We start from the raw sequence: 17,505 nt of genomic DNA on the forward strand, positions 1-17,505 counted from the left end.
CTTGTTAGTTGTGGTATTCCACTTTTGCAATGTCATTTCCGCAGGAGTTATATTTTCTCCGGTATAAGCTGGATAGCTGCAGGCTTCAGTGCAGCATCTTTGAAATGCCATTCAATCTCATTTTATGGATTGACAGAAACAACCTAGCTAGCATCCAACTCTATTTAAATTAATTTGCTGCTCACTTCTGGTGTACACCATATTGCTTGTCTATTGTTAGTTTCTACATTGTAAATCTCAAGGCTACCCAGTCCTAAGTCACTCAAGTCATTATCAGATTTTCTTGAACAATATACAGATTAGTGTTCTTTTTGAAACTGTATCTTGACTTTCTTTTTTTTCTTCCCTGTGCAATCCCTTTATTTTTGTCTGCCCAACATACTTTTCGTATGTGTCCTACTTTGTTGCATTTCCTGCAAGTTTTGCCTTTATTTTTATGATATCCGCAAAGCTCATTCCAGCTGGTTAAGTTGGAGCAGTCAAACATCTAAACAAACTGTGTGCTTTTCCACTTATTACACTCAGCACGACTGGCACTCACTTTTCATTGGCTATTTCGCTTAATTCAAAATACTGCTTAATTTGTTCCATCATACATAATCCAGTTATCTGTGGTGCAATCGAACACATCTATTTTTCCAATGTAGCCAGCCATTTCCACTCTTTTTAAAAACTTATTATTCTCACCCAGTACTCGGTATTTATGAACCCGTAAATTTTGTCCATTTTGGTCATTTTTTAAACTTGAGACATCTTTCCCTCTCCCTCCGAAGAAGAAATCATGCTGCACTTTTTTTAACTCAAACATTTTTTCTCACCCTTCCGAAGAAAAACCATGCTGTGATTTTTTTTTAAAACTCAAACATCTCTTTCTCCGCTTCTGAAGAAGAAAACGTGCTGCATTTGTTTTTTTAACTTGAATGTCTCCCTGCACTTTAACAAGAAGGTAGTCATTTTGGGTTTGCTTTAAAACTTACTTGTCACCACTGTTATGTTTTGTAATTCCAAATCACAAAACCTAATCAAAAGGAAAACATGGGAGCCTGTAAATACTCGTATACTTAGGTTTACTTTTTAGTGCAGTGCACACATATGGCCTGGTGGCGTAATGACATATGCTATTCACGTACTTTTATATATTACCCATAATGAATAAGGTGAACAAAGACTGCTTAATCAACCAATGTTTTTACAATATTACTCAAATACAGCATTAAATACACAACAGCTACAATTGCACACCATTGCACACTCCTCCATAATTTTGATCTTGCTGAATCCTTAGTGGTGTTGGTCTAGTAAACATTGCTCTGATTTCAATTGTTTGTGTGGGAAATCAAGTGCATCCTGACCATTTACCAGGCATTAAAGACACCAGTGTTAAAAGGCACCCTCCCATAAGCTTTTTTATTTAATTTGATTGGCAATGCTGACAACTGGATTTCCTTTATAATTAAAGAATGCAAGAAGAAAAGCTCTTCCAATGGACGTTCTTCCATTCCACATTTTATAAAATGTCAAAAATATAACCAGACTTTAAGACACAAAATGCTACTCTGCAATATTAAACTTTTGATTTACCTTGGTCATTCTCCGATGACCCAAATGTAATCAAATCCTTTTTTGTGAAGTGTGAATTCAATTTTGATTCATCAAAATCTTTTCAATTGCAGCTCCTGATTTGTTGATAAGTTTAATGTGTTCATTCTTTCACAGGGGATAATTGTCCTGTTTTGTTATCTAAGTGTGCTAAATATATATTTCTGCTTATGTGGCTGCTTCATCTGTACATTTAAAAATTCCCGAAGGGTGTCAATGCACAATTACAAACAATTTCAGCTCTCTGATGACACCAGGCAGAGAACAAACACAAAGTTTCTCCAAACCACATTTGATGTCTGCAGATGCTACATAGGTAGTGAATTTTAAAATGCAAACAACAGGAATTCTGCAGATGCTGGAAATTCAATCAACACACATCAAAGTTGCTGGTGAACGCAGCAGGCCGGGCAGCCTCTCTAGGAAGAGGTACAGTCAACGTTTTGGGTCGAGACCCTTCGTCAGGACTAACTGAAAGAAGAGCTAGTAAGAGATTTGAAAGTGGGAGGGGGAGGGGGAGATCCAAAATGATAGGAGAAGACAGGAGGGGGAGGGATGGAGCCAAGAGCTGGACAGGTGATTGGCAAAGGGGATATGAGAGGATCATGGGGCAGAAAGACAAGGGGGGGGGGGAATTGGTCCTTATTATACTGTGTCATTAAACGTATGTGTTGAGTGTGGCCAGAGGCTGTTTTGATAGAAGGAATGGGGCATCCTTGGGCAAAGACTGACACGCACCCCTACGTCCACTTCATCCAGAATATATCTAAAAATCAGTATTCATAATGTAAGGAAGCCTCTGGAGCCCTTTCTTTGTTGAATAGGTGAACAGATGTTGCTGGTTTCAAGGAACGATTCTACACCATCGCCATTATTAATAAATTACCGGTTTCTGGAGCTGTAGTTGCTTCGGCACTCCCTCATGTCCACTGATTCCCAGATGGTGCCAGACACCCCATCACTCTCAAGGTCTCACTCAGCAAGAGGCCGCTTGATTCGCACCCAGCATCATACCCCCAGAGATCGGGTTGCTCCCTGCACTTCTCCCTCAGTATCTTCTAGATTCCCTCTCTGAACTGCCCATCCTCTGCAAGCTTCTCTACAGTCATCTCCCCATGCACTCCTCTCCATCTCAAATTAAATTTCAAAAAAATAGCCCTTGTGAGATAAGTAGCCATTGGATAACACATTAGGTTGAGACTATGCAACACATTTCATTATTTCTGTGGTTGCAACAGTAGATTACCTGAATGGACACTCTTAATGATCCCATGCAGTTGGGGGTTCTCTTTTGTCTGATTTTTCTTGAATTTCTATAACTAATGAGATAACAAAAAGCTAATTACCAAAACCAGGTGGCCAGATAATTCACAACCACTGCCATTGAGTTGAGGTTTCACTTTAAAAGGTTGACGTGATGACATAATTACATAAAGGGTTTTTAGTGCACTTTGAGTTCAGATTTTTGGTGTTCAATAAATGAGTTATTATGGTTTTTCTGAAACATAAAACACCTCCACTGTTTTATTTGCGAAAACCTACATTGGTGAGCCCGATGCTCTAGGGTGATTCAAGAGTTATTGAACATGCCAGTCAACACAGTCACTTGGAAACTGCCAGAGGTTTGGGAGTAAAATGCTGTTACTTACAATTCATACAATTCACGCTTCAAGAAATCTCCGCTGACAATGCCAAATATTTCTATGCAGAAGCATCGCTCAGCAACTCCATGGCTGTGAGAGTGGTGAGTGTACTAGATCACCCACCTAAACACAATAAATACCGATCGCTGAAAACTCATCTTTTACAGACTTTTCAACTATTGGAGCCTGAGCACGCCAAACAGTTGCTCTCCTTGCCCAGCCTCGGCAATGGACTTCAGAGCTAATGGACCACATACTGTCTCATTTGGGAAATCAACCAACCTTGTTTTATTTTTAAGAACTCTTCATGCAGCAAGTGCCTGATCCAATTTGCATAGCCCTCAATAATGCATCCATGAAGGATTGTAGGGAGCTTACTAAAATGGCTGATAGTCTGCACTCAGCCAGACAGTGATGCATCATTCCTCCTCCTTTTTCTACCTCAATAAGCATGGCCAGCAAGGCCCCAACATAAGGACGCCCACGCCTGAGAAACAGACTTGCAGTTTTGACAGTGCCAGCACATCAGGACATCAGATGTCTGTGAACACGGTGGGTTCCAGCTGCCGGGGTCATCTACTGTCCATTACAGACGCCCTTTCAGGGAGATGCTCCTTGTGTGATACAAGTACTCAGGTTAGTGTGCCGCCAGCATCACCTATTGATGAGAAGGCACAGAGCGACAAAACCTCGCTGGAGGCCGCCAACGGCAGCAAGGTCCAGAGTTATGGGACACGACAGGTGACGCTTGCTTCAGTGGGTGACATTACACATGGGACTTCTTCCTGGGTAAAATGGGTAGGCATCTGCTTGGTGCAAATTTTCTGTGGTCCCAGGACTGTTGGTCGATCTTAAGAACCGCTGGCTTGTAGATGTCAAGGACTTTGCGTCATGACCCTGCTCCCCCAGTAAGTTCTCCACAATGACTCTGTCAAACGCATGCACCACCGTGTGTGAGTTTACTCGATTGCTGGGCAAATTCTTAAACCTCACCAAGCCCATATTTTCCATGACAGTCACAAACAAGGGTTTGAGCACCACATTTCCACAACTGGCCCGCCAGTCCATGCCTGTGTGTGTAGAAAACACCCAAAAAAGCTGGCATCCATGAAGGCTGAGTTTGCCAACATGGAAAGACTCCGAATTGTATGTCAATCAAAAAACCCCTAGGCTTCACCTCTCCATGTGGTCCATAAGTTCGATGGTGGTTGATGCCCATGTGGTAATTACCAACACCTTAATGAGGTCACTACCCCCAGTCGTTACTCGGTCCCACACATCCAAGACATTCTGGCACATTTAGCCGGACAGCTATTTTTTTCAAAAGTCAATCTAGTTAGGGGCTACCATTGGTGCCTGTGTGCTCGGAGGACATTCCTAAAACAGCTCTGATAACCTCATTTGGCCTCTGAGTTTCTGTGCATGCTGTTTGGGTTGAAAAATGCAGCACAGAATTTCCACTGGCTGATAGCATCTGTATTAAAAGACTTAAAATTTCTTTCTGTTCACCTGGTTGACATTCTTGTCGCCAGCGCATCCAAACATGTATCTCATCTCCGCACATTTTTCCAGCACTTAAGCCAATACGGGTTGATTATTAACCCTGCTGAATGCCAGTCTGGGCTGTCAACCATTAATGGTTTGGCATGGACTAGATGGGCCAAAGGGCCTATTTCTGTGCTGTAATATTCTGTGACTCTGTGACTTTGTGACTTCCTCAGCCATCGCATCCCCGCAGGTGTGAAACCCCTCCTTTCAAAAGTAGCCGCTATTATAGATTTTCCACTGCCCTGCACTACTAAAAATCTACAGGAGTTTTTAGGCATATTGAATTTCTATCACTGCTTCATTCCGCGAGCTGCTGAACTTATGCTTCCCTGTATAGTGCACTTAAAGACAACGCCCCTAATCATGTGCTTCATTAGTCAGCAAAAATGGCCAGGGCATTTGATGATACCAAACAAGCTGTTTCTAACGTGACCCTACTGGCGCACCTGATCCACAACACACACACATAGTCATTACTACTGACGCTGCGGGCTATCCTGCGGGTGCTGTGCATGAACAGTTGTTAGGAGGCGTGTGGCAGCTGCTTGCCTTCTTCAGCAACCAGCGCCGTCTCCCTGAAAGGAAGTACAGCACGTTTGACCGTGAGCTTCTCGATCTCCATCTGGCTGTCCGCCATTTTCCTTTTCTTTTAGAGAGTCGCCATTTCATAGTGTTCATTGACCCCCCCCCAAACTCCTCGTGCACGCAATGGCCAAAATATCAGACACCTGATCTGCATGGCAGCAATGCCATCTGGCCTACATATCTGAGTTCACAACTGATATACAAAATATCAAGGGGAAAAATAATGCTGTGGCTGATTGCTTCTCATGTCCAGATGTTGAGGCCATACACATAGTGGTTGACAATGCCAGCATGGCAGCCAACTAAGCTACTGACCCAAATATCCAGGCTTACCAAACAGCAGTCATGGGCCTATGACTGGCTGGCATTAGATTCGGGGAAGATGGGGTTTCTCTCCTGTTCGATGTCTCAACTGCCGCTCTCGCCCCATCGTGCCCACAAACTATAGGCAGACTGTTTTTGACACTATACCTGGCATCTCACATCTGGGCTGAATAGCTTCATAGAAACTGGTTGCAGTACAGTTTGTGTGGTACGGCCTTTGAAAGGACGTGCATGATTGGACTGTAACCTGTGTGGAGAAGCCAACAGACAAAAATTATCCGTAGTGTTCAGGCACCATTGGCACCTTTCGAGGTCCCTGAGCGATGGTTTAACCACATCAATGTGGACCTTGTTGCTCCTCTTCCCCCCTCCCACGGTTTTGCACACCTCCTTACCGTGGTGGACTTGACTAGCATCAATGATGGCTGCAGACATGGCTTGGGCATTGATCAGCAACTGGGTTGCTTGGTTTGGCAACCTATCTGATATTTCTTCTGACCCCGCTCCCTAATTCATATCAAACCTCTTGGCTGTGATGGCTCAGAATCTTGGCATTGAGTTACATCACACCATGGTTTATCACCCACAGTCCAATGGCCTATGCCAGGGGTTTCACCGCTCCTTAATGGCTGCTCTGAGGGCTTTTCTGACTGATGAATATTGGCATGATCGTCTCTCATGGGTCCTGCTGGGGCTCAGAACAGCTCCAAAAGAGGACCTCCAGTCGTCTGTGGCTGAGTTGGTACACGGGCAGCCATTACGAGTGCCAGGTAATTTAATTTCTGATGCCACAACTGTCTGATCGGCCTCTCAACATCGTTGCACTCTCCCCAGTAAATTCAAATCCTTTTTACCTATTCCTACCTCCCATCGTGGTGTACAGCACCCTTGGGTTCTTGATGACCTACATTCCGCCTCGTTTGTTTTCGTTTCCCATAATACACACCAACGTCCCCTTAGGCCCCCTTATAATGGCCTGTTCCACATTTTGGAAAGGGGAGAAAAGACTTTTATCTTAGAAAAGAGGGGTAAACTTCAACGTATTTCAGTAGATTGCCTTAAACTGGCTCATCAAGATTTGTAGGATTCCGCTATGGTGCCCCTGCCATCACAACATGACCGTGAGTGTGTCAATGCACCTCTGGGCGAGCCAGAGGCACCTGCTGTTCCTCCACCCTTGGAACATGGGACCCCAGCCGGGCAGCTGGTCCAAACTCCAGATAGACTCACAGTGCCAGTTTTAGTGAATTTTGGTGTGTGTGGGGGTGTTTTTGTAGGGTAAAGTAATTGGGGGAAATGTACATAATTCACAACTACCGACACTGAGTTGGGGTTTCACTTTAAGAGGCTGGACGGACCTGATGAAGTAATTGCATAAAGGCATTTTAGCGCGCTTTGAGTTCGGTTTTTTGGTGTTCAATAAATGAATTGCTATGGCTTTTCTGAAACATAAGAATGTCTCGACCATTTTATTTGCGAAACCTTACTCAGTTAAACGGTCATTTGCTATTTTTAAAACTTTTTAACTATTTCCATTAAACTTTGGTAATTGGGGCAGCCACTTAATTAGGACAAATTGTGTGGGTTCCAATGTGCCTCAATTAACAGGAATCTGCTATATTTCTTACTATAAGTTATAGTTTTCTAAAATTCTGTACTCATTGTACTGCTGCCGCAAAACAACAAAACAGATGCCAGTGATATTAAACCTGATTCTGATAGTTCTGCATTCATCTGAGGTGGGAAGGCCTCTGTTCTGCATTTCCTCACTTGGAGGTCAGATGTTGACAGTTGAGATAACCTCCCGATGAAGGTGCCTTTGTCAACGTTAACACTGTTTCTTGTTCCGTATATGCTGCTTGACTTGCCAAGTGTTTGCAGCATTTTCGATTTTTATTTGAGCTAAGCTGATCCTTCAAGCTACTGGAAGAAAATAGGTACCTCAAGCAATGTAAATGATGATTATAAAAATGAACGGTGATAGACGTCAAATGCAATTGTGAGATCTTGTGGCGATACTAATCTGTTTCATTGCAGTCCCTGAGGTGTGAGGATGACTTACACTCGCTGTGATTTTTTACGTACTGAGGTGGCTAATGCGGGAATGACAGAAGGGCCAGGTAGTGGCTGATTGAACATCTGCCTAGGAGAGAACAACATGGAGGTTGGTTCACTCATTTTTCAGTGTTGTAATAATCCCTGAAAGAGATTTAAACTGAAACTGAACATAATCAAACTCTCACCAAATGATTTCTTCTGAAAGCATTTGCCAGAGGAAGCACAAACATCAGAAAAGTTCTATGGTCATTTCCAAGATATTGACATAATTTTCAGAGCCTTAGATGGGCTCAAAGGGTTCAAAGCTGTAAATCTGCAAGAATATATCATATATAGTTGGAGGTGTGAAACAAAATAGAGATCATGTCTGTTTACTGAGGGCTGAAATACACATGCAAACAGGGATTCATCAATTCTGGTTTGCATTCTTGTTGCATGTTAAGAACAGCGGGTCAATATTTGGAATAGTGTCTTGGTGACTTTCTTGAGAAAGTCACCTGGCAATTAACAATTTTATGTTTGTCCAACATTTATTATATTCCCTTAAGACAGACAAGAATTAAAATATCATGATCTGTTAGTTATTTACTATGGTGACCGAAATTCAATAGGATAATGAACAGTTTGAACAATGCAGAGGTTTTTTTTAAACTAATGATAAACTCTATATTCAAAAGGAGCAGTTACACAGCAACACACAAAAAATAAAAGAGAGTATTGAACTTTATTTCCAAATCAACACAGGAAAACTTGAGCTGTGTATTATCTCAGCCTACATTGTGATTCAGTTATAGTCAATGAGGTACAAGGAATCAGTGTGAAGATGGACCCAACAACTGTAGAAAGAATGCCATGTTATTAAAGATCGTAAAGGCATACAAAAATGAATTTCAAAACACAGATATCTTACATGAGAGGCAGGTGAATTTATTGAGAGATTAAGAAAATAATAGATAATAAACTAATATTTAGCGTCTATCCACAGTGGAAGGCACAAAAATAATTGCAGAAATTATAAGAAACCAAGATACGAATGGGAATGAAGAATCTATTGGATCAAAAAACCAATAAATACTCAGTCTGTTTGCCTACATCCCAAAGAGGTGGTTAGAGAGCTATTGGATGCATAAGTTTTCATCCTCCAGATTTTATAATGATTCCTGGAATTTGGTGCATAGCAAAAGCGACCATGCAATTCAAGAAAGGGGGAAAAGTGAAAACTGGATACAAAATCCCAGTTAATTTGGCAGGAATGCGAACACAAGAACTGATTATTGAAGTTTTGTGCTAACAGGTCACTTGGCAAATCATCATGCAATTGTCGAGAATAACTCAGATGTATGAAAAGGAAAGTGATAAATCTGTTAGAATTCTTTGCGGCTGCAAGATAGATGAAGGGAATTGAGGAGTGAAGAAATGAGTTCCTCCAGCATTTTGTGTATTTCTTTGATTTCCAACATCTGCAGATTTTCTCTTGTTTGTGGTTGACTGCAAATGATAGGATTAATAATCAGTTTTATTTTTAATTTATCCAGTCTTCAAGATATATGTGTTGCAGGCATGGACAGCATTTTTTCCCTTCCTGAGTTGCCCTTGAGAAAATGGTGGTGAGCTTCATTCTTGAGTTGTTGCCATCCTGCTGTTTTATACAGAGTGCCAGAGTTTAGATCAACTGTCAATAAAGGAATGGTGATTTATCTGCAAGTGGTGATGTTCCTTTGTGGTGGAGGATCAGAGTTGGAGGTACGGCTGCATAATTGCCCTGTATTTTGTAAATGGCACACACTGCAGCCACAGATTGTTAGTAGTCAATGAGCTGCAATCAAGTGGGCTGCTTTGTCCAGCATGCTTTTGAACTACTTGTGTTGTTGAAGCTGCACCCAAGGCAGATGACTGAGTACTTCATTCCACTGTAGATAGTGGGGTGTCAAAGCACTTGCCTCTGCCCTGTTCTTGTATCCACAATAAATGTGGAGGTGTTGCAGTTGAGATACTGGTTCACTGGATGTTGGAGATGATCGTTGCTTGGTACTTCTGTAGCAAGAATTGCACTTGTCACTTATCAGCTCAGGACTAAATGTCATCTGGATCTTACCTCTTGCTGACTGCAGTATTCTATTTTTTGAGGAGTTACAAATAGAATTAAATGTTGTGTATTTATCAACAAACACTTGCACTTCTGACATGATGAAGGAAAGTAATTGATAAAGTAAATGAGATGATTGGGCTGAGGACAGGAACTCCTGCAGTGATTAACCTGCATTAGCAACCATGTTCCTTTCTGTGATATATGACCCCAACTTCTGAGCTGTTTGCCCACTGAGTTCAGTTATGCCAGGATGCCTTGATACCATACTCAGTGTATCACTTTAAGGGTTTCTTCACAATTAAATACCTTTTGGTGATGACCGTTACAGAGGAACACACACTGGAATTCATCTCTCTAATGGAACTTTAATTTAATATAACTCCCTGTGATCGGCCGGGTTTCCTCCGGTTTCCTCCCACAGTCCAAAGACCGGTTTGTAGGTTAATTGGTCATTGTAAATTGTTCCATGATTAGGGTAGGATTAAATTAGGGAAATTGCTGGGCAGTGTGACTTAAGGGGCCTATTCTGCACTATATCTCAATGAATAAATAACTGAAAAACAACTAATTCCTTCCCAGTTGTTCTCCAGGTATATTAAACTGAAGCCAAATTACTACCTCTCATCAAATATTAGCTGACAGTTTATTTTGCAACCGTCCCCTTTTGTGGTTTCCCCAAAGTTAGCAATGCAATTCTCAAATGAGTCATCATGATGAAGTGTTACTTTACTTAACTCTTTCCCCCACCCCCCCGCAAGCAGATTTTCTTTCCAAACTTGTAATTCAACTCTACTTTGCAAATGGAATGTAAGTGATACAAAACCTGAAATGCATTTCCTCTCTGGTCTTTGCTCAGACCTCTATCTGCTGCTGAAGCTGCCATTCATCCCTTTGGTATCTCAAGTATGCAGTATTCCAAGTATTCAGGGCTGCTCAGACATCAAATGGTCTCTAAAAGCTTACATAATTCATGTACTCCAACTGACACCCAGTTCCAATTATGCATCACAGCTGCATTATTTGATCTAGATCTTTGCCTAGCTGTTTTCAGGGCCTTACTTCAATCTCCACAATCTTCTGCAGGACTATTTTTCTATGGAAACTTTCCATTCCATGGAGCCTCTTTTCCATCTTTAATTTCCTTCATTTTACTGCTGCTATCTACATTTTAGCTCTTTACTCTAGAATTTCTTCTCCAACTCAACCTTTTTGCTGTCTACATGGCTAAAATTTTCTTAGCTATCACTGCGACTTGCATTTGATAGCATTGGTAGCATGTCCTGGTCCCTGTAAGTGAATGTTTGCCTTATGCTCATCTGTTAAAACACTTTGATATGTCTTCCCACTTTGATGAAACCAGAAATGCATAATGCTGCTGTACTAATTTGACTGAAAATGATCAGGAACAAATTTTGCTTTGCTATCCTTTGATCCAAGTTTTCTGAACACCTAATTGTAAACTGATAGGAAAATAAGAAACCTATATTTGTGATCTATAGACTTCTCAAAAACATCTGTTGGAATCTATTAGATATATTTTGAAAAGTTTTTTTTAAGTATTGAGGAAATGGAGATCAATTTTATACGAGGTCTCAAACAACAACTTAAAAATAACCATGCAATCTACTCTGTAGCAATGTTAATTAAAAGATAAATAGTGGTCAGAGCACCAGTTCTTTTGTCTTCTTCAAAAGGATGCCAACAAACCCATGTAACAATCTCTCATTGTTGTACTGGAGCATGTCCCTCTATACATTTGTACTTCGTTTTCTGTATTGGTGTAGGTTCAAACTGGCAATATGGACTGAAATGGATAAAAGAGTATACCTACTGAACTACTTAATGCCCAACATACATACTGATGACATGTGCCAGGCATTATGTTGTTAAAGAACTTTCCTGGAACAATCAAGAAGGAAATTCTGAAAGTTTAAAAATTATTTGGCACCTAAATGAGAAATTTTCTGAAATTATCTCTGGATTCTTAAAAAATGTCATACCACCTTTTCTGAAGGAATCCGAAACAAAAATTAAGGATGGTGTCAGAAAAGAAAGCAGTAAAATGGTATGGTTACTGTAAAGAATGAACCTTTCATAAACTAACAAGGTGACTCACTCAAAGCTGGACGAGGAAATAGAACAATTCTGTGTTGGCTTATAAATTCCAATCATATTACTCCTTTGTCACAATTGAATCTCAGAGCCTGATATGGAGGTGCTGTATAGCATGACAGCTTGGAAGGAAATAGCATTGTGATACCAGCCTTGCAAATGAAATTTGAGAATTGTAAAAGGAGGAAAGTAATTTTATATGTTTTAAGTTTCATATTTGGTGGCATTGTGGTCAGTGTAGAGGGCTATCAAAGGATATAGCAGGATCAGTTATAGGTGTCTTCATTCAGGTTGCCCCATTATGGGAAGGATGTGGAGGCTTTAGAAAAAGAGCAGAAGAGGATTTACCAAGATACTGCTTGAATTAGAGTTAGGAGCAGAATTAGGCCATTTGACCCATCATGTCCATTCCACCATTCAATCATGGTTATCTTTCTCCCCCTCCTCAGCCCCACTCCCTGGCCTTCTCCCTGTAACCTTTGATACCATGTTCAATCAAGAACCTATCAATCTCTGTCTTAAATACACCCAACAACCTGGCCTCCACAGCTGCCCATGGTAACAAATTCATCACCCTCTGGCTAAAGAAATTTCTTTGCATCTCTGTGTTAAATGGACGCCCCCCCTATTCTGAGGCTAGGCCTTCATTCGAAAGGTTTCAATGAGATCCCCTCCCTTATTCTTCTAAATTCCAGGCCCAGAGCTATCAAACTTTCGTCATATGATAACCCTTTCATATCTGGAATCATCCTTGCGAAGCTCCGCTGAACCCTCTCCAATGCCAGCACATCTTAGATAAGGAGCCGAAAACTGTTCACAACACTCAAGGTGAAGCCTCACCAGTGCCTTATAAAGCCTCAGCATCACATCCCTGCTCTTGTATTCTAGACCTCTTGAAATGAATGCTGACATTGCATTTGCCTTCCTCACCACTGGCTCAACCTGCAAGTTAACCTTTAGGGCGTTCTGCGTAAGCATTCCCAAGTTCCTTAGCATTTCCGATTTTCTGATTTTTCTCCCCATTTAGAAAATAGTCTGCACATTTATTTCTACTACCAAAGTGCATGACTGTGCATTTTCCAACATTGTATTTCATTTGTCACTTTCTTGCCCATTCTCCTAATCTAAGTCCTTCTGCAGCCTACCTGTTTCCTCAACACTACCTGCTCCTCCACCAATCTTCATATCATCTGCATACTTGGCAACAAAGCCATCTATTCAATCATCCAAATCATTGATATACAGCATAAAAAGAAGCGGTCCCAACACCAACACATGCGGAACACCACTAGTTACTGGCAGCCAACCAGAAAATGATCCTTCTGTACCCATTTGCTGCCTCCTACCAATCATCCAATGCTCTAACCATGCTAATAACTTTCCTGTAATACCATGGGCTCTTCACTTGGTAAGCAGCCTTGTCAGAGGGCTTCTGAAAATCCAAATATGCAACATCCACTACATCCCCTTTATCTATCCTACTTGTAATCTCCTCAAAGAATTCCAACAGGTTCATCAAGTAAGATTTTCCTTTAAGGAAACCATGCTGACTGTCCTATCTTGTCCTGTGTCACCAAGCACCCCATAACCCTATCCTTAACAATTGATTCCAACATCTTCCCAACCACTGAGGTCTGACTAACTGATCTATAATTTCTTTTCTGCTGCCTCCCTCTTTTCTTAAAGAATGGAGTGACACTTGCAATTTTCCAATCCTCCAGAATCATGCCAGAGTCCAATGACTCCTGAAAGATCATTACCAGTACCTCCACAATCTCTACGGTTACCTCTTTCAGAACCCTAGGGTGCAGTTCACCTGGTCCAGGTGACTTATGTACCTTTAGGTCTTTCAGCTTTTTGAGCACCTTCTCCCTTATAATAGTAACAGTATTCACTTCTCTTCCCTCATGCCCTTCAACACCTGACACAGTGCTAGTGTCTTCCACAGTGAAGACTGATGCAAAATACTCATTTAATTCTTATTCCATCTCCTTCTCCCCATTATTATTTCTCCAGTTCATTTTCTAGCAGTCCTATATCCACTCTCAACTCCTTTTTTATATATATACTTGAAAAAGCTTTTTCTATCCACTTTGATATTGTTTGTTAGCTTGCTTTCATATTTCATCTTTTCCCTCCTTATGATTCTTTTAGTTGCTTACTGTAGGCTCAAGGACATGACCCACCCAGCCAACACACTTTTCGTCCCTCTTCCCTCCGGGAGAAGGCTCAGGAGCTTGAAAACTTGTACGGCCAGATTTGGGAACAGCTTCTTTCCAACTGTGATAAGACTGCTGAACAGATCCTGACCTGGATCTGGGCTGTGCCCTCCAAATATCCGGACCTGCCTCTCAGTTTTTTTGCACTACCTTACTTTCCATTTTTCTATTTTCTATTTATGATTTATAATTTAAATTTTTAACATTTACTAATTTTTACTATTTTTAATATTTAATACTTGTAATCCAGGGAGCGGGAAGCACAGAATCAAATATTGCTGTGATGATTGTACGTTCTAGTATCAATTGTTTGGCGACAATACTGTGTTCATACATCTATTGATGCTTCTGGACACATCTTCAGTGATGTTCCTGGAATCATCGGGTGTTTCGGGTCTTTCAACATCATACAACCTCCTCCAGGTGACCCAGCCGGGGTCTGCTTCTCAATCCTCTATCTTCCGGCTAATTTTTGCTTTGTTGTATGCCCTTTTTTGCTTTTACATTAGCACCGACTTCCCTTTTCAGCAACAGTCATACTATTTTGCCATTTGAGTATTTCTTTGTTTTTAGAGTACATCTCTTTTTTCCCAGAAACTCAAGCCATTGGTGCTCTGCTGCCATCTGCCAGCATTCCTATTTACTTTGACCAACTCCTCTCTCATATCAATTTCCTTCGGGTTCATTTACCTTAAGCACCCTGATCGCCTCCAGTTCATTACATTACACCTAATCCAGTATAGCTGATCCCCGAGTAGGCTCACCAACAAACTGCTCTAAAAAGCCATCTCACAGGCATTCAATAAATTTACTCTTGAGATCCATTACCAACCTGATTTCCCCAATCTATCTGCATGTTAAAATCTCTCAACTATCATAACATGGCCCTTTTGACAGCACCTTATCCCATTGTAATCTGTAGTCCACATCCCAGCTACTGTTTGGAGGCCTGTATGTAACTGCCATTAGGGTCCCTTTTACCCTTGCAGTTTCTTAACTCAACCCACAAGGATTCAGCATCTTCCGAACCTATGTCACATCTTTCTAATCATTTGATGCCATTCTTTACCAGCAGAGCCATGCCACCCCCTCTGCCTACCTTCCTATCTCTCTAACACAATGTATAATCTTGGACATTCAATCCCAACTACAACCAACCTTCAGCCACAACTTAGTGATGGCCACAACATCATACCTGACAATCTGTAGAAGTTCAGAATCAGAATCAAGTTTATTATCACCAGCATGTGACGTGAAATGTGTTAACTTAGCAGCAGCAGTTCAATGCAATACATAATCTAGCAGAAAGAGAAAAAATATAATAATAAATAAACAAGTAAATTAATTACATATATTGAATAGATTTTTTTAAATGTGCAAAAACATAAATTCTGTATATTAAAAAAAGTGAGGTAGTGTCCAAAGCTTCAATGTCCATTGAGGAATCAGATGTCAGAGGAGAAGAAACTGTTCCTAAATTGCTGTGTGTGCCTTCAGGCTTCTGTATCTCCTACCTGATGGTCACAGTGAAAAAAGGGCATGCCCTGGGTGCTGGAGGTCCTTAATAATGGACGCTGTCTTTCTGAGACACCACTCCCTAAAGATGTCCTGGGTACTATGTAGGCTAGCGCCCAAGATGGATCTGACTCCATTTACAACCTTCTGCAGCTTCTTTCTGTCCTGTGCAGTAGCCCCTCCATACCAGACAGTGATGCAGCCTGTCTGGATTAGATTAGATTCAACTTTATTGTCATTGTGCCGAGTACAGATACAAAGCCAATAAAATGCATTTAGCATCTGACCAGAAATGCAAAGAATAGTGTTATTTACAAAATAACTGTGAATAAAAAGTGCTACAGCACATAAATATAAAAGTACTAAGACAGTACAATACAGATGCAATACTGCTTAGCGCTGTGATGAGAGGTTCAGCAGTGTCACAGCCTCAGGGAAGAAGCTCTTCCTGTGCCTGCTGGTGTGGGAGCGGAGGCTCCTGTAGCGCCTACCGGATGGGAGGAGAGTAAAAAGTCCATGATTAGGGTGAGATGCATCCCTGTTAATGCTTTTCACCCTGCCCAGGCAGCGTTTATGGTAGATGTTCTCAATGGTGGGCAATTGGGTGCCCATAATCCGCTGGGCAGTTTTCACCACACGCTGGTTGCTTTGCGGTCCGATACGGGGCAACTGCCGTACCACACTGAGAAGCAGTTGGAAAGTATGCTCTCAATGGTACAGCAGTAAAAGTTCGTCAGTATCCTGGGAGAGAGGTGAGCTTTCTTGATGCTCCGCAGGAAATAAAGGCGCTGTTGCGCCTTTTTGATCAGGATGGAGGAGTTCAGGGACCAGGTGAGATCCTCGGAAATGGGGACACCAAGGAATTTGAAGCTTGATACATGCTCCACTACAGAATGCTCTCCATGGTACATCTATAGACGTTTTTGAGTGCATTTGTTGACTTGCTAAATCTCTTCAAACTCCTAATAAAGTATAGCCACTGTCTTGCCTTCTTTATAACTGCATCGATATGTTGGTACCAGGTTGGATCCTCAAAGATCTTGACACCCAGGAACTTGAAACTGCTCACTCTCTCCACTTCTGATCCCTCTATGAGGATTGGTATGTGCTCCTTCGTCTTACCCTTCCTGAAGTCCACAATTAGCTCTTTCGTCTTACTGACATTGAGTGCCAACCGTGGCACCATTCCACTAGTTCGCATATCTCACTCATGTACGCCCTCTCGTCACCACCTGAGATTCTACCAACAATGGCTGTATCGTCAGCAAATTTATAGATGGTATTTGAGCTATGCCTAGCCACACAGTCATGTGTATACAGAGGGTAGAGCAGTGGGCTAAGCACACACCCCTGAGGTGCACCAGTGTTGACCGTCAGCGAGGAGGAGATGTTAGCACCAATCCACACAGATTGTGGTCTTCCAGTTAGGAAGTCGAGGATACAATTGCAGAGGGAAGTACAGAGACCTAGGTTTTGCAACTTCTCAACCAGGATTGTGGGAATGATGGTATTAAACGCTGAGCTATAGTTGATGAACAGTATACTGACATGGGCGTTTGTGTTGTCTGGGTGGTCTAAAGCTATGTGGAGAGTCATTGAGATTGTGTCTGCTGTTGAGCTATTGTGGCGATAGGCAAATTGCAGTGGGTCCAGGTCCTTGCCGAGGCAGGAGTTCAGTCTAGTCATAACCAATCTCTCAAAGCATTTCATCATTGTTGATGTGAGTGCTACCGGGCGATAGTCATTAAGGTAGCCCACATTATTCTTCTTAGGCACTTATTTCTTAATACTCCGTGCACTGAGATATAACACT

Source organism: Mobula hypostoma, chromosome 26 (assembly GCF_963921235.1).
Source record: "Mobula hypostoma chromosome 26, sMobHyp1.1, whole genome shotgun sequence".
NCBI classification, from domain to species: Eukaryota; Metazoa; Chordata; class Chondrichthyes; order Myliobatiformes; family Myliobatidae; genus Mobula; species Mobula hypostoma.